Below are 18843 nucleotides of genomic sequence, written 5' to 3'. Positions count from 1 at the left end.
GTCTCCAAATTTAGCAACAGAGCTTCCTTTAAGATGTAAATTAAAGTAGTGTGGTCCTAACATCCGTCTTTTTTGTGCCATGGTAATTCGGTTGTGTGCTTATCGGTCGAACCTTGCCCTGTACTTCAATTTCTGTTTAGCATCTTCAAGGTGGCATATGTGCCGTTCGACAGTTTGCCATTTTTTGGTGCTCATATACTCTTTAACCTAGTATATCCGGTCCATGTGGCATAAGTTTTTTGTGCTTGTGGTGTAAGGATTCAAGTATGATATGTTTGCCTTCAAGACATTGAGCATGCTGCAAACATGAAACCGAGCTTGCAACTAGTCAATAGAGATCATACATGGACAGATGAACCACCTGATGACCTTTTTATAAATTTGGTTAAAACTAAACCAAATTTTACTTAATGAAAAATTAAAACGACTTATAATTTTGGAACGGTGGGAGTAGCTAGTATTCCATTGGAGCTATACTATTGTTGGCTGGTAAAATAAAATGCTGGTTAAGATCAGTTTGCCAAGTGACCATTTCCACTAATACAAAAAATTTGGTTGTTCTTATGTGGACAACAATAGAACTTGATATGTCAACGGTACCCAAACCAACCGACATCACAAATTCAAGTGTGTACCAAGGCATCTTCCAGTAGTAGGCACTCCCTGCTATACATCATATCACCAAATGTTAGTAGGACTTTCACATACCCTCAAGTCAATATGAGCCATCCAATCCTCCTCATCTAATATGGTTTATATTGATCTACGTGCAATGCTCGTCTTAATGCAAATATCACAAGTATCATTTATTTCAGAGTACCATATGAATTGTAGGGGTAGTATTGGGAACAAAATATAGAATAATAAATATGTTTATCTGGTAGGCCAAAATTCAGTGTTCAATTCGATCGGTTTCCATCCATTTCGTGATGCCATGGTCATCCAATTCATTTTCTTCTCATCCCTAATTCCTGCTGCCAATATGAACTCCGCACTTTTACTATAGCATGAAGTGAAGAACAGAAAGGTGTTATCGACAGAGTTCAGAGAAACTCTGAAATTTGACCCTGTACCGTAATACTAGCAAGCTCAGCGCCTGTTGCTATTTTACCCTGGGAGGAAATTTCCAGTGAGAAATAGTGAAAGGCTACAACGTCCCCCTCTTTGTTTGCTTGCCGCGGTGAAAACATATATGAACCGTGCAATTTGCTTCAAAGTAGACCTGATCATCCATCGGGCCGGGTCGAGTTAAAAGGAACCAACGGATTTTTTCTTTCGGCCTGAGCTCAGCCTGACCCGACCACTGAGCTGGATTTTTTGGCCCGAGCTCGACCCGATATGTGGTCAGGTTCAGATCGGGTTGGGTCAAACCCAACTTTTTGTGCATAAATTTTGGGTTAGGTCGGGTTGTGTTGGGTTTGAGATCGAAAAATCCGACCCGTGCATGGCCTGATTTTTGTGTCGGGTCGAAAATTTCAGCCCGAACCCGGCCCACACATTGATCACGTTGGGTTTTTTTCGGGTGGGTCGGGTTGGGTTTGTCGGGTTGGACAGCCCATAATCAGATATACTTAAAGTGAGTTATATAGTTAGTTTCAGGAATTCATAGTGTTTCCTTGCCAATATAATATAGAGTCCTGATGGCTCATCAGCCTTCAAGAAGGCTTTGATATGCTGCAGCTCGGCATGAGTGGAGTTGGTAGGATTCAAACCTGCAAAGAAGTACAATCGTTACTAAAAGGATATCAATTAAAATATGGACCAAAAAAACTACAAGTCAAAACTTAGCTCGAATTATCTTGGTTTTAGGTTTGTAGTAAATTCGTTGCGAATTTAAAATCAAGTTCCAATAGCCAGTTGAGGCCATGCTATTTTGGCAGCAGTGGCAATCAATTGCAAGTATTGTTGTTTTTTCTCGCGCTATGCCATTATTGTTTTCTTTTGGTTAGTGCCGGCAGCATGGTTCACCCAAAAGATATAATTTGTACGAGATGGTGCGCTCAATTTTCTTGGTTTTTAGTATATGTGAACTAATAAGCCCATGTGAAGTGTAAGCCTGAAACCTCACTCAGGCTTAGACAAGGGCTAGCAAACCTAGCTAGATGGGCAATACATAATCTTGCATTTTGCGATGAATTGATCATGGAGAGCTTTTTTTCTTTATTTTAGGATCATTTCTTATCCAAATTCATCATGGGGGCTCCTATTTTTTGTTGTAAGTGCAACAACTTATGCTAGGCTAGTGACTAGCAATCCATTGGATCATACCCTTTATGTTAGGATTAATCATGCATTTTGTGATGAATCGATCATGGAGAACATTTTTCTTCATTTTAGGACCATTCCTCATCCAAATTCATCATGGGGGCTCCTCTTTTTGTTGTTTGAGTGCAACAAACCGGCGGTGATGGCCTTATTGATCTGCTGGTGATGGGGACGTTGGAGTAGTGATAAATTATTTTGCCTTACCTTAGTTTTGATACATTCCCATATATCGGCTGCTTCTAAACTAATTCCGTGAACACTGTCACTCCATATTCGTTGTCATCACACCTGCTTCTAAACTTGATGTTTCAGACAAGGAAAACAAGAAGAAAACTTATCTGGAGGTGGGTACTCTTATATTATATCTTGGTACATAGAGATCTTCATTTCTAAGACGAAGGTATCTCTCTTTTGGGCACATATCATCATAGAGGCCCTGAATATGATGGGTAATAATTTTATTTATACATAAATGTACACGAGGAGATAAACTATAGATATTCTAGGTTTGTTAAAAGTAGGTCAACATTATTCCATCAACCTAGGTCAATAGCCGCCGCTACGTCAAAATACGCTCAAAGTCTTCTGTTTGTCGAATCGCATAAGCAGACGAGAGAGACATTTAGATTCTTTGACCGCGGAAGGAGCAATCGGATCAAAGTCGTTTGGTAAAAAATAACCTTTGAATTCCAGATTCATGGAGCCTCCGTGTACTATGCCATCGATGTCAGAGCGCGATCTGTGAAAACCATGAACCTGGACTGAACTTGAGGTGATTAGCGGGTGCAACGTTTTCAACGCCGCAGGGTTGTTGCTTGAGTCACTACTGCATGGTTGCTGCAGGGCCAGTCTTGATGTTTCCAGGAAGCACGCAGGCAACTGCTGATGACGATTGCGGGTATTCGGCCCAAAGCAGAGAGCTTTGCCAAAGTCTGTGCAACCTTTGGTGAGTTCAGAACCATGGTGAGTGTTGCAGTCGGCTACTTGACAGATCATTTTCACTTGGAATCTGTTGCTCTTCTTCACCAACGTCATTTCCTTCTCTCTTTTTTTTAAACACGGTACAGACGCAGACACTCACAACACGCATGCACTCTGTGTACAAACCAGCGGCATGGGCACCGAAAGACAATAGTGATCGCAAGTTTATTTAGTACTTGGAATGAACACCAGCAACAAGCGTTGCCATCTGTATAGGAGCAAAACTAATTGCTAAGTAATCGTTAGAGAGTAGAGACCATTCTCTCTCCTTTTTTTTCATTTGCTAAACAGTGATGACCGTTCTCTGTCAGCTCATGTGGTATATCTATTGGGTACATATATAGAGGTCATACATGTTACAAACCATCTTTATTTCAAACACAACATTTGGTATTCAACACACGCTTTGGTAGATCTTACATGTGACAGAGAACAAATTTATTTATACAACACAAGTAGGATGCCATAGTCTCTCATGGATAGTTTGCTACGAAGCTACATATCACAGTCTGAGTAGGATGTCGTCGAATCTGAGCCCCCAGCAATGCATGGAGTAACCTTGGCACTGGAGGCATTTCTGGTTCGCATACTCCCTCCAGAAACTGCACCACCTCAGCCATTGTGGGTCGATCAAACTAACTATCTTGGATACACCAACATGCAACTTTGCAAACCCTCTCAACTTCCTCTATGTTCACATCACCATGCAAGTTTGCATCCACAAGGCTCAAAATGTCTCCATGGAGAAGCTTGCGTGCAACTTGAACAGGATAATAGTTTGCATTGTCATCACTGCATTCATGTTTAGGAGAGTTCCTCTTTCCTGATATGATCTCTAGCAAGACCATCCCGTAGCTGTAAACATCGACTTTGGGGGTAATAGCTGTTCCACTAATCCATTCTGGAGCTAGATATCCGAAAGTTCCTCGCATTATAGTCACAACACGGCTGAAGTCCCTCCCTCGAAACTTTGCCATACCAGAGTCTGCAATTTTCGGAACAAAAGATGTGTCGAGAAGTATGTTTTGTGGTTTGATATCAGTGTATGATGCAGTCTCGACAACCATGATGCAAGTATCCAAGCCCTCTAGCAACTCCAGGAGCTATTTGATATCTAACGTTCCAATCCAAAATTGCACCATGACTTTCGAACAGATGAGAATCCAGGGAGCCATTTGGCATGTGTTCATACACAAGTAACCTCCTATCACCTTCACAGAAAAATCCGATCAATTTCACTACATTTATATGCTGGATGATTCCAATTGAATTCACTTCTGCCCGGGATTGCTTCTCTCCTTGTCGGACACCATCGAGCCTTTTCACTGCAATGGCAACCAGAGTCACTAAGCCACCCCTTAAATACAGAACCAAAACCACCTCTACCTAGCTTCTCCGAGAATTTTTTTTGTTGCATATTGCAAGTCAACATATCTGAATGCAATGATGCGAACACCACCCTGATCATTGTCCATTTTGTGAATAGACCACTTCTTGTTTCTCCTTCTCCAAATCACTACTAGAAATATGAAGCCGGCCAAAGTGGCAATGCTTGCACCTACGACTGCTGCAATGATCATTCCACTCCTATTCCTTTTCCTATGCTGCAGCTCTTTGGCGGCAAGGCGAAGGTAAAGCATTTCTCCATTGCCATCAGTAGCTACATTAAGTAACTCGTCATGCCAAATAGAGCAGCTGTCTTTGCCGTAAGAATATGCAGTGCAAGAGCAATTACTCAAACAAACTTGTGCCATTCTGAGGCAACCTAATGCCCGGCATAGAGTAGAATTTGTCTGTCATACCTGTCTTGTTTCCACCGCCGCCGCCACAATTCAGTGGAGTGTTTCTGATGCACCCGCCTATTCTGTCCTCCATCCCCCAATCTTCTGGTGATCTTACGGAGAACCCCTTCATGCAGTTGCAGAAAGGATGTGCATTAGAAGTGCAGGCCGTGAAAGGGCCACATACAGCATACACATCACATTGATATCTTGGTTGGTCGTTAATTGTGAACCAATCCTGCCCGGTCCATGCACGCACCTGCTTTTGCCCAGTGACATCCAACACATTTATTACGATTGCATTCTCATCCAATATGGTGTAGGTAAAGTAAACCTCTTGGCAGGGCCGGCCCTGGACAGGTGCGGGCGGTGCCCCCGCACCGGGCCTCTAGCCAGCAGTGGACCTCCTGTTTATATTACACTTAATACATATATTAAGCCAGGCCTAGCCCACGAGGCCACGAGCAGCCAGCCATCAGGCCTTTGCGGTTCTGGAGTCATCAGACCACGAGGTCCCGAGTCCTGTGCCTTAATAGGTGCCTTTTCGGTTCTGGAGTCTATACCACGCTAGCCGCCTTTGCCCGTTCCTAGCTTCCTGCGCATACGATCAGTCGATCAGGCGACAGACGACGGATCACGGACGACCGATCGGATCCACGCCCACGCCGCCGTTCCTCACTCCTCAGTTCCTGCGCCTGCGGCCTGCCATGCTGGCGCGCCGCCTGCGGCCTGCCCACCTGCGGGCCTGCCTTGTGCTTGTGCGCAGCGCGCGGCCTCCGGCCTGTCTGCTGTCTACGCAACTACGCCCAGGCCTGTCTACGCCGTTCTTGCAGCCCTGCGGTCCACGATCGAAGGTGTGATATCCAATCCAAATCAATCCCTTATCCCTATCTGTGTTTCTAACTATATACGCAAATTTGATTCGATTTTAATCATTGATAATTGTAGGATTAACATCAGTACATCCATGTGCAAAGAGAACTTATTGTAGTGATTCCGAGGCTAGTACAAAGAGTGATGCAAAAAATTTATTTGATCTATTTGGTAACTTTGAGTTCATACTGGGTATGGTTATTTGGTATGACATCTTATTTTCTGTAGATAATGTGAGTAAGAAGCTACAGTCACCCTCCATGTGCATTGACTCTACCTTGCAGCAAATTGAAGGTATAATGCAATACTTTCAAAACTATAGGAATGAAGGGTTTCAATCCAGCTTGGAAATTGCAAAGGGACTAGCAACTGAAATGGGGTGTACAACCATCCTTTCCAGTCAAGCACCAAGGTACTAGAAAGAAACAATTTGATGAATCTGATTGCAGTGAAGAAATATTGCAGGCTGAGAAGGATTTTGAAGTCAATTATTTTCTGGTCATGGTTGATATGGCGATATCCTCATTGAAAAACAGATTTCAAGAACTCCAAGTGTTTAAAAATATATTTGGATTTTTACTAACCTCAAGAACCCTGAAGTCATTGGATGATGTTGAGCTAACAGATTGTTGCAGTAAATTTGATAAAATCTTTTCTTTTGGTAATTCATCTGATGTGAACTTGAATGATCTAATATCTGAATTGAAGGTTTTGCAACTTACTTTACCCGATAGACAAATGTCAGCTATGGAGATATTTGAGTTTGTTACAGAAGTGGACAGCTATCCTAATGTTGTTATTGCTTATCGAATCTTGTTTACTATGCCTGTGACTGTCGCATCAGCTGAAAGAAGCTTTTCGAAGTTGAAGCTATTGAAGAACTATTTGAGGTCAGTAATATCTCAAGCAAGATTGAATGGTTTGGCAACCTTGTGCATTGAGAAGCAGCTATTAGATGATATTGATATTGATTCTATCATAACTGACTTTGCAGCTAGGAGTGTTAGAAGAAATATTTTTAAGTGATCTTTATATTGTAATTTTTCAATTGCTTTTACGATTTGCTATATAGTTGGAATTGATATATAAATTTGCTATATTTATGGTAATATTTGTGGTCAATGGGGCCTCCATTTTTTTCCTGCACCGGGCCACCAAATTCCCAGGGCCGGGCCTGCCTCTTGGTCATTGTTGACTAAAGTAAAGTTGGATAGAGAGGAGCCTGCAGACATCTCCGGTATTGAGCTGAAGAATTTACCCTTCCACTCCCCACTAGACCAATATTCAGTAGATGAGTTCCAGAACATGCATCCTGCCAATTCCATCGAGGTCCATCTTCGAGGAGTATATACCTGAAGATAGATCAACGGAATTCTTTCTTGAAACCATATAGCGGTTCGGACCTGTGATCTTGTTCCATCCAATCTTGGCACCTGGTAGATGGGTGTCTGTCGGGTGGTCAAAGCTCTCCCAGAATATGTGTGAAGAGTTGGAGGAGCTGCGTAGAACAAGGTTGCCACTGTCCAAGAGTAAAGCGACGCTTGTGTCATTGGCTGTAATGTTTGCCTTGGTAGACCAGATGATGGCACCCTGAGCCAAGACAACCAGGTTGCCGTCGCTGGCAATTATGAGCTCTGGAGAAGCCGGACCCGAGATCGATCGGATGATCCCTGTTGGCCGTCCACACGGGGTTAGCTTGGGAATCTTGTTGAACCATATGCCGAGGTACCAGCTGGGGAGGTCGCTGGTGCCCATTTGGAAGAAGCCAAGGGCAAACTTGCCATTGCCGGAGACAAGCCTCTCGTCGCTGGCGAATGAACGGCCGGGTGAGAGTGTGTCGGTGGCATTGGAGTATGAGGGGATGTGCTGCTGGGAGAAAAGGAGCCAGCAAAGGGCGAGGAGGAGGGGACGCATGGCGACAGGAATGGAAGAACCGAGATCAAACCTGACAAGTTTGCTAGCTACCTTGCCGGTATGAGGAATGATGCTTGGTTGAATGCTGTAGCTTGTAGCTTGGCTTTAAAGACTTGGAAATGCGAAAACTCGCCGCATGGTCTGCAGATTGTCGACAACTGATGCTGCAGGAATGAACATGCTTTTCCAGTGAAAACGAAAATACATGTGGAAGACGGGAGCTGAAGATCAAAGTCATTCAAATGTACAGCCCGATCAACGAGCAACAGTCATAGATGTACTTCTGTTCCGCGAGACAGATCGTCCACGGCACGGTGACAACGAAACGTACGCTAACGCACAGTGTTACAGAAGTTAAACTGATGGATTAAGCTTGGAACTTTTGATAACGACCACAAAATATATAGCAATCCTCTGTTTCTTCTTTCTGTGCCAGGGTGTGTGCGTCTATCTGCTTAGGGTCCTTTGTTGAAATCAGTTTTTTTTAGAAAAGAGAGATGTTCCGGCCTCTGCATGCGCACACAGCCAAAGTTTTACAGTATCATCAGCTTACAAGCTGATCAGAAATAAATAGGAAAAAAGTATACAAAGGATATGAAGATATAAAAGCAAAGTCTATTATTGCTTCTCCATCCGTTCTTGGCAAAGATATCCATGGCAACAACATCCTGTTAGCGTCGTGTTTCGACTACTTTGACCGTGGATCGACTACCGCGTGATAGAGTTTAAAGAAATCGAGTAGATCTAAAACAAGTCGAGTGCGAGAGAGATGGAGAGGAGAAAGGGCACGGGAGTTATACCTTCGTGGCCCTGCATCGCGGGAGTTGCAGAGGGGCCCGCCATCGAGCGGGCCCGGTGATGCTTGCGGTAGTCAAGCTTAGGATCACGACCGAGGGCACGGGGATGAAGTCGCAGTGTTGACGACGGCCTGAGGTGGGTCTTCCCGCCGCTGCTGCGCTTTCTTTAGATCGGCTAGGGTTTGCATTGTCGGTCAGGTGGCGGCGGCGAACCTCTTCTGCTGTGCCGCTAGCTCCCACCTTTCTTTTATAGCGCAGTGCGACGGGGGGCCACCAGCTACAAACGAGCTGGAGCGCCCCCGATCAGGGTGCGGGAAAGAGGAGGCCCATCGGGCCTGTTGGGGTCTGAGGGTCCCTGGGAGATCAATCCAACACATCCAACACCTTACTTGCTGTACGGACAGTCTCGCTAATGTCCTCACGCTGTAACTGGGATAAAAAAACGCACCCAGTACGCTCCCATAAGACAGCATGCACAAAGGAGGTGAATCTTTTTTCTCAAAAATCACATCATTACACGTACACCAAATTGCCCACATAAGAATATCTTTGTTGAAATCGGTAGAGTGTCAATATAATCTTCTCTTCTCTTCTCTTCTACTAAAAAGAATATCTAGGATTCTTGATCATATTCCTAGTGTAGTAGTGCCTTAATAATTTGGTAGAAATACTGCCGGGTGTGTGTCTATCTGCTTATGTCTTAGTGTAAATAAATAATTTGGTTAACCAATGGGTAAAGCAAGGAGGACAAAAGAACAAATACTGCTTGTCGACGTGGTGACGACCTCTTTTTGCTAGGCTATATGACTGATAAGAAATGATGTTTTTGACAAAAAAAATTAACCTAAAAATTATTTTCAGTCCTATTCAGGGAACATACTGTCTCCAATTTTCAGTTCAGTTCACTAAGTACACAAAGGGTCTTTCGTCCTCCACGTTTGTCCCGGCTGCTGTTGAGCCTAGGACTAATGAAGACTTTAATCCCGGATCCAATAGCTAGGCGCTGGTAGGGAGCAGAGAGATGCCTTTTGTCTCGGTTGGAAATCTCCAACCGGGACTAAAAGATAGTATTTAGTCCCGGTTGGTGACCCCAACCGGGACTAAATACGTTCACGGGCTTCAACCTCTCTTGTTTTATTTAACTCCAGCTTCTCTCTCTCCTCCATCAACCTTATCTCTTTCTCCCTCAACCACTCCTCCCAGCGACTGCACCCTCAAGCTTCCTCCCCCTCCCTCCCTAAGCTTTTCCCTCCTCCCTTCCTCCCTCCCTTAGCTTCCTCCCTCCCTCCTCGAGTACTTCAACTCATGTCCCTTAGCTTCCTCCCTCCCTCCTCATCTCGACTAGAAACTAGTTGGGAACAAGTCTTAAACTACTCGGCGACTAGCTCTGCACGGTCAACAACTAGTCGGAATCAGCACCGACTAGTCGGCTTCGTCGACAAATCGCCCACGGATCAAAGCTACGCTTCGCCGCCTACTTTTTGTGCAATGCACACTCTCTCCATCGGCAATCCTGAAACCCCCAAACCATGTCCAGATTGGTTTGAGGCGGTTCAACCCAGGACCCTCTCCACATTGGAAGAGGATTTGGATCATCTACCACAACTCGGAGAAGGAGAAGCCACCGTGCCTCGGGGGGGCTATTGTTTCCGACAACTACTTAGATTCAGCTACTCATATGACCCAGAGTCTGGTAAGGGGATCAGATTGGTCGGGCAGGTTTGGACATCGGAAGGGTATGAAACCCTCCAGGTTTCTTAAATCAAGTCCACCACGATTTATTACCACACCCGGCGAACTCCCTTTTCAAGAAGGCAGACCCCTCCTCCCTTCCGATGACGAAGACGAGGGCCAAGCAGACCCCTCCTCCCTTCCGATGATGAAGACGAGGGCCAGGTGGCGCGGAGTGCCAAACGCTTCGCGCCCAATCGAGAAGTTTTCATGATTCACGCCAGCGAGGACTTTGAAGGCTTAGAGCGGGTCCAGCTAGACGACTACGATGACTACCTCGTTGATCCACTCGACGAAGACGTGGACGTAACAATGGATAGTGAATCCCCAGACAACATCAAGGTATAAGATGCAGATGATATTCAAAAGGAATGCCGTAGGCTCATCAATGCGAAGTGCGCCAAACGCAGGCACCGCGCGGTCGAGACAAACCAGCATGAGAGCGGCAACTTCTACGACTCCTCCACGGGCGACATCTGCACTATCATCAACGCTGGTCGGGACACCCGCAATGCAATCATTGTCAGGCAGCAGGAGCGCGAAGAAGTGGAAGCCTACAGCCCCACCCATTATTAACTCCCTCTCGACTACCTAGAGACAACTCGAAAGCGCAAGCTAGAAGCTGGGAAACAATCCACTCGTAGAAAGAAGACTCTCAGTTCAAAGGAACAATTTGAGAAAACTCTCCACCGGTGATGCCCCTGGCACCCGAAGAGCAAGCATTCCATGTTTGAATGCCAAACCCTTCGGAGGGCCCTGGGAGCTCCGCCAAAACTCCGAAGAAAGGTGACGGGACTACTTGAATAATTGAAGCGTCCCCCCATCAGGGAAGACTTAAAAGTGTGAATTTATCAGTCCCAGGAGGCTGATAACACTTTTATTACAACAGATGGTACATCACCGTACAACTCTTCGCGGTAATGGGCAATGAAGCGCCACTATCGCGAGGATTACAACTAAAACCCACACCACTACACTAGTTACGAAAAGAGGATCATCAGAGTCTTGCGCCATGCGGAATCCAACGGTGGCCTCAACCACAGGCAAGACTGGGTGCAGGACGAAACCCTACTCGTTGTCTTCGGGTACGTAGTCTGGGTCTTCCACTGTAAAAGTAAGAAAGGGGTGAGTACAAACGTACTCAGCAAGCCCAATCACACCCACGGAGGGGGTATAACAGAATTTAATGCACAGGATAATCCAAGGGTAAGGTTATGGTTCATTTGCGGAAAACACAGTTATATGCAGGGGTTCGATTTAAAAACATTTCCAAAACAAATTTTCTAGTTCCAAGGAGCACACGGTGTTGATCCTTACGGATCCAAGTTTTAAACTGCTACCGGACTCCCCGTCCGCCGTAGCACACGGCACAACTGCCGGACACTTTTCCAAACGACTCACACCAGCTCAACCATTCCCAGAGAGAAACACTAGTTATGTGACCACACCATAACTTGCCCAATACCGTGGGCACGACTATTCGAATAGATTTTCAACTCTGCAGAGGTGTGCAACTTTACCCACAGGTGGGTACCACAGCACGAACACCTTAGTGCCGGTGCAGATCCCATCAAAGCCCTTACCCACCTTAGCTAGACCTGACTAGCCACCACGGGATCTATCAAGGGGTCATTCGACCTACCACCGAGGTTTAACCGGGGCATAAGTCACACAGAGCTTATCCCGTCTCCTTGATCACCCGTTGCTCCCAGCTCTCCTGATGGCTATCAGACTAACTAGTGGGGTTAGGCCAAGCCGTTGCCCATACAACGGTCAAGTGGTTTGCACGATAGGAAGCTAGGTGAGACGACACATCAACTCGGTCCTTAGGGGTGACAAGATGGATATCTCCCTTCCACGCTCAACCACACAGGTACGAGCACACCAACGGCAATTCACACAGAAATGCCATCCATCCCGTCTAACTCACTTTTCAAAACCGCACTTTATCCCTTCCCACACGCACACACACTTTCTTTGCAAAACCAGGTGGTCAAGGTATGGTTGTCACAGCAAGGGTGGCTATCCTACCATGGTTACGGCACGCAAAACCATGCAATTTTTATAAAACAGGCCATCGGGTTGTGTTTATAAAAACTAGGACAAAAACATGCATCAAAGGGCGGAATTGAACTTGCCATCGTCAAGTCCTTGCGGGAAGTCCTGGTCGAAGCACTGTCCCTCGGGTTCGGGGTCGCGGAACTGGTCCTCGTTCGCTTGGTCACAGTCGGGACCTTCCTCGTTCACTCCGTGTCCTACGACGCAAACAAACAAACACACAATCAAGCACAAAAACTAAAAGCTTTTATCGCTGAGTTTGAATCGGAAATAATTTAGTTACGGAGGTAGGGGTAATATTTTTGGGTGATTTCTTAATGGCACGGTTAAAACTATACTAGAAAGGGCGTGGTAAATTTCGGGTCGATCGGAGGTTGTTTCGCACATAAAATGACGAGTTAAAGGTGGTTTCAGGGGGTTAAACGGGGTCCAGGGGCTTGTTTGTAAATATCTAAAGAGGGCAGGGGCTTATTTGTGAACCCTAGAAATATCCATAGTATGCAAAAGGGTGTCGGGCGTATCTAAGTTTATGTAATGGAGGGTTCGTTTTGTAATATTAGATAGAACGGGGTTTCTTTTGCGAAAGGGCGTGATTAGGAGGGGTTTCTTTGGGAAAACAGGGAAGCAGGAGGGGGTTTTGGGCAAAACTGCCCCCTTTCTTCTTCCCCTTGCTAGCAGGAACAGAGGAGGAGTGGGGGGGGCGCCGGCGGCCAATGTCCGGCCGGCCTAGGGCCTAATAGCGGCTAGGGGTAGGGGGAGAGGGAGAGGGGAATGAGGGGGGCCCATTCCCGGCCTCACCTCGGGTGGGGCGGTGTGAGATGGCCGGCCGACGGGAGGGGGCGGCGGCGGCTCGGGAGCACGGCGGGGCGGCGTTAGGGCGGTGGAGGCGAGGGGCTGGGCGGGCTATGGCGGTGGTGAGGTGCTGGGGGTGCCCCTCGGCCCCTTTTATAGGTGGCCGAGGCGGTGGGGCGGCGGGCTCAGCCGGCGGCGGTCGCGGGCGGCCATTAATGGAGTTTGGCCGCTCGCGGCCGTCGCGACGCGGCGTGGCGGCGGGGCGCAGGCGCCGAGGGCACGTGGGGGGGGTGCTGTGCGGGCACAGGCGCGCGCGCGCGCGGCGGAGCGGGGTGCTAGCGGCGGGCGGCGCGGCACGCGCGGGACCGAGCGCGCGCGTGCGCGCACGGCGCGGCGGGCGGCGCGGCACGCGCGGGACCGAGCGCGCGCGTGCGCGCACGGCGCGGCGGGCGGCGCGGCCACGCGATGCACGCGCTGGGAGCGCGCGCGAGCGAGGGCGGCCGGGCGCAGGGCGACGGTGTGCGAGGGAGGCAGGGGCGCGCGTACGGAGGCCGAGCAGGGGGCGGCGCGGGCTGGGCGGTGCTCAGGAGCAGAGGAGAGGAGGAGGAAGGAGAAGGGAGAAAGGAAGGAAGAAAGAAAAGAAAGAGAGGGAAAAGAAAAGGAATAGGAGGGAGGAAAAAAAAGAAAAGAGAAAAGAGAGAAAGGGAGGGGCGCGTCGGCGCCGATCGCGGCGGCGACCGCGGTCGGTCGGCCACGCGCGTGCGTCGTTCGCGTGCGGCGGGATTCGCGTGCGCGATGCGCGCACGCTGTGCGAGGAGATCAGCGAGGGGGGGAAAGGAAAATGCGTCGGCGCCACCCGCGGCGGCGGCCGCGACCGGTCGGCCACGCGTGCGCGGCATTTGCGCGCTGCGCGGGGGGGGGGGAAACTAATCGCGCCGGTGCTAATCGAGGAAAGCGGTTGCGCGCGTCGACAAGCTACCAAACGGTGCGGGACGGGACAGCGATCCGGTTAGGGCTAGGATTTTGACGACGAGTGATTTCTAAACGAAGTATTCTAGCGCGTGTTTTAATTTGGTGGATTTTCAGGGCGTTACAATAATGATTTACACATAAATTAAGTACCCGATTTAAGGAGATTTTATGAGGGTCTTTTAGGTGTTTCATTTGTTTAAACCATTATTTTGGGACTATATCTCGAAACAAGGGGTTCTGTACACCTAAAAGCACCTCTTTTTACCACTTAGTCAGGGTCGCCATTTATGTTTATTATTTGGGTTAATCATGACTCTCTCGCTAAACTCAGAGAACCGTGTCACAGCTGAGCCATGCGACTGCCAAAAGTGGTCTCCTCATTTGGCAACGACTAGTGGAACCCGTTAATTAGCCAAATAAAGCACCTACGTGATTATCTATCAAACACTACCAGTAACCCTCATATTACTAGTCCCTGACTAGTTTTCTATGTTACTGAAGAGGCATTGCTCCCAAACTTCCAGTAATACTCTGTTTACTAGTTTTCGACTAGTATTACGCTAAGTTTACTGAAGGGGCCTTACTCCCATACGACCTCGCCAACCGTCTCGGCGGAAATCAATTTTTTCGACTAGAAGCAGCCTGAAGCACCCATACCACCCACATGGATGTCAACCATGCAATTGATGACTTGATCCACAACTTGGAACCCCTCAAACCGAATCCGCCTCGGTCCGAGGTCCTGCGCCACAAGTTCTTCTCTTAGTCGGAGGAGGATTTGGATCGTCTACCACAAGTCGGAGGAGGATTTGGATCATCTACCACAAGTCGGAGGAGGATTTGGATCATCTACCATAAGTCGGAGGAGGACCAGCCACCGTCTATCTAAGGGCCCCCGTCTTCCCTGACTACTCAAACTTCATCAACAACACACCATCCTTATCAAACGGCCACCAGGGCCTAAGGGCGCCTCCAACTTGGTCGGGCGGGCTCGGGCATTGGAAGGGCACGGAGTCCTCCAAGCTACCCGGTTCAGCCCACCTTTCTGCGCTTTCAACTTGGTCGGGCGGGCTCGGGCATCGGACGGGCACGGAATCCTTCAAGCTACCCGACCCTAGCCTAGTTTTCTGCATCATCAACCCCGACAACCTGTCGGGCCTGGAACTATTCCAGGAAGGCAGGACCCTCGATTACTCGACGACTACATCACCTTCGCGAGGACACCCGGCGACACGCCGATGACTACTTCGGCTACAAAACTAGCTGGGGGTGGGACTCACTCCATCAGTGACTAGTTGGAATTGATTCTGGCTAGTCAGATCTCATCAACAAACCATCGTGGCTCCATCAACGAGCGATACGGCTTCGTCGGCAATCACCCACGAATCAAGATCGATAACTATCCATGCTCGTCTAGTTTCTACGCTCTGGGGCTGGGCGCAACAAGGCGGCTTCCCACGTGAAGAATGAGACCCGATTCAATGAGGTTATAAGGAGATCTTTAGGGAACTTATTTAACCATTATCTTGAGTTTTATCTCGAAACAAGGGGTTTTTCCTCGAAGAATTTGTTCAACCACTCGGTGAGGAAATCAAGGAATTTCCTCAAGATAGGCTTTTGTCCGTTCATTCATATTTCAGTGCCATCTTGGCCCGCCCAAGGAATTCCTTCAGGCTAGCCAAGACATCTTTGCACAACAACCACTTTCGTAGCAACGCAAGTGAAGGACCTCGTCATCACTTCCTTTGGACCAACCAAGACATTTTCTCATGGCAACATACGACTTGTCTTGTCCTGCCCAAGGAACTATTCAAACCCACATGAAGGACTTCGTCGTCACTTCCTTCGGGCCAACCGTGATGTTTTCGCATGGCAACATGTGAATTCTCATGGCCCATTCAAGGAATCATCTTCAGTTGGCGACTAGAGATCAACACTTCCAGTACAACTCCGTTTACTGGTTCACAACTGGTGTCCATACAAGTTTACTGAAGGGGCCTCGCTCCTATACTTTCACTACAATTTCATTTACTAGTTCACGACTGGTATCCGTGCAAGTTTACTGAAAGGGTCTCGCTCCCATAGTTCCAGTACAACTCCGTTTACTGGTTTATGACCGGTATCCGAGAAAGTTTACTGAAGGGGCCCCACCCCCATAACGCTCAGATTACTAGTTTACGACTAGTATTCTATGTTACTGAAGGGGCCTCACTCCCATTCTTCCAGTACAACTCCGTTTACTGGTTCACGACTGGTTAGTAATGCTTAGATTACTAGTTTTCAACTAGTATTCTATGTTACAGAAGGGGCCTCGCTCCTATACTTCCAGTACAACTCCGTTTTACTGGTTCACAACTAGTACTACGTAGAGTTTACTGAAGGGGCATCGCTCCCATACTTCCAGTACTACTCCGTCTACTGGTTTACGGCTAGTACTATGTACAGTTTACTGAAGGGGCATCGCTCCCACACTTTCAGTAACGCTCACATTACTGGTTTCCGATTAATATTCTATGTTACTAAAGGGGCCTCGTTCTCATACTTCCAGTACAACTCCGCTTACTAGTTCACGACTGGTATCCGTGCAAGTTTACTAAAGGGGCCTCACTCCCATAGCTCCAGTAATACTCAGATTACTAGTTTCTGACTAGTATTCTATGTTATTGAAGGGGCAGGCATTGTCGGGTTTTATCCGGCTGCCCACCAAGGGGTATACCCGAGGTGGTAGGTTTTAGGTTGGGACGCGCCGAGATCAGGAACTCGAAAGTGCAGACAACACAAGATTTAGACAGGTTCGGGCCGCAATATGCGTAATGCCCTACGTCCTGTATGATGGTTTGTATTGCCTTGATGTTGATCTGGTGATCTTATGTTTTTTGAGAGGGGTCCCTGCCCACCCTTATATATCCGGGGGGACAGGGTTACATGAATCCTAGCCTGATACTAGCTCAGGAGTCGTACTCAAGTACAACTCGAGTAGTTTCCTTCTGTATCGACTAGTTCTATTCCGCATGCGAGTAGAATACAACATAAATGAGGTACAGGACATGTCCTATCCCCTAGTCCAATACGGACTCCTTAATGTACACAGCCCCGTGGCCCCAGGTCTGACAAGCCCCCGAGCTCTTCGTAGCTGAGTGCCGCAGGCTCTTCGAGTACTTCTGAAGTAGTCTTCGACTTCTTTCGCAACTCTGTGTTGATATCTTTCTTCGAGTACTCCTTTGGCTGCATCGAAGCTATGAGGTGCTCATGCCCCGAATTCCTTCTTTTACTTGGGGTGCGATGAATAATCGCACTCCATATGGAGTAGCCCCCGAGCCTTAGGTTGAATCAAAGAATCAAGCTAAGGGTCAAATTAGTCTTGAGTCTTCTTCTCTTCTTTATCCTTCGAGTACTTTCGAAAAATAAGTAGTTGACGCCACGTGTCCCACAGCCCCCGAGCCTTGAATCCAAAAAACTTTTTGGAAAAAAGGATCCCAAAGGTCGTGGCAAAAAAGAGTTCCTTTTGAAAAATAAGGTCTAAAAAGAAGAGGCAATTTAGCAAAAAATTAGACTCGAAACCCGAAAAACCTCTTTTTTCGGGAAAACTAACCCAGAAAAAATGGTAAATCGAGTAACGGCCCAAAAAATCTGCTAAAAAACTACCTGTATCCAATTAATCCCATTGCGCGACGCTTCATCTTTCACACAGTAAACCACTGCCTGAACGCTGGTTATTTAACCCCGCAGTCAGTTAGGGTTTTTCTTGTGCCTTCAGATCTGACGCCGCCAGCAAAGAAAAAACAAAACCCTAATTAGAGCCTGACCCGCCTGAGCCCTTCCGCCGCCCAACGTAGTCGAAAAAACTTTCGAGCCCACCACCGTAGCCCCCGAGCGTTGTTCGAACAACTCGTGGCGAAAAAAGGGTGGAAATGGCACCGAAAAAGATCAACCAGAAAGACTTGAAGGAAGCGCAGGCGGCGACCAGCGAATGGTCAATTAGTAAGTGCTCTCGCCAAAATCTTGCGAGTTTAGTACTGGGAGGTCTGCTTCAAGAGAGGGATCTCATTAATTGGCGCCTTCCTCTTCGTGATCCCTTCCCAATGGAAAACGTCGATGAGATTGTTTCCTTTTGCTCTTTTTCTGAACGGGGATTCGCCCTCCCCACTTGCTCATTCTTCCGCGGTCTTCTCTACTTCTATGGGATTGAGCTGCAACACCTCAATCCCAACTCGATCTGCCATATCTCCATCTTCATCCACTTTTGTGAAGCCTTCCTCGGAATTGAGCCCCATTGGGCGCTTTTCCGCTATCTTTTCCGCATGAAGCCCCAACCCACCTCAAAAAATCCGTCTGCAATTGGGGGTGCTGGGATCCAGCTTAGGCAACACGCTAGTGACAAATACATTTCTTACAAATTTCCTTCCAATGTCCCTGGGTGGAAACAGCACTGGTTCTACATTACGAACCATGCCCCCCAACTCCCTGTGCGATCCGGCCGGCCTCCTGTTCAACGCAGCGAGTGGACATTGGAGCCCAGTGAAGCCGAAATGGACCAAGTAAAAGAGCTGCTTGAGTTGATTGCCGCTCACAAAGAAATGGGGGTAACCGGGGCGTCTGTGATGCTATCCTTCTTTAAACGTCGAATTCAACCCATCCAACAGCGCCATACCTTAGGGTTCGAGTACATGGGTACTGAA

The 18843-nt window shown here is 47.7% G+C and overlaps 1 pseudogene; it reads right to left on the bottom strand.

The window, feature by feature from the left end:
* Positions 1-3719: 3719 nt before the first annotated feature.
* Positions 3720-7814, bottom strand: LOC112881062 (annotated as a pseudogene).
* Between the last annotated feature and the right edge of the window lie 11029 nt (positions 7815-18843).

This window comes from Panicum hallii, chromosome 2 (assembly GCF_002211085.1).
Source record: "Panicum hallii strain FIL2 chromosome 2, PHallii_v3.1, whole genome shotgun sequence".
Classification (NCBI taxonomy): Eukaryota; Viridiplantae; Streptophyta; class Magnoliopsida; order Poales; family Poaceae; genus Panicum; species Panicum hallii.
This window is presented reverse-complemented; position numbering and strand designations above follow the sequence as displayed.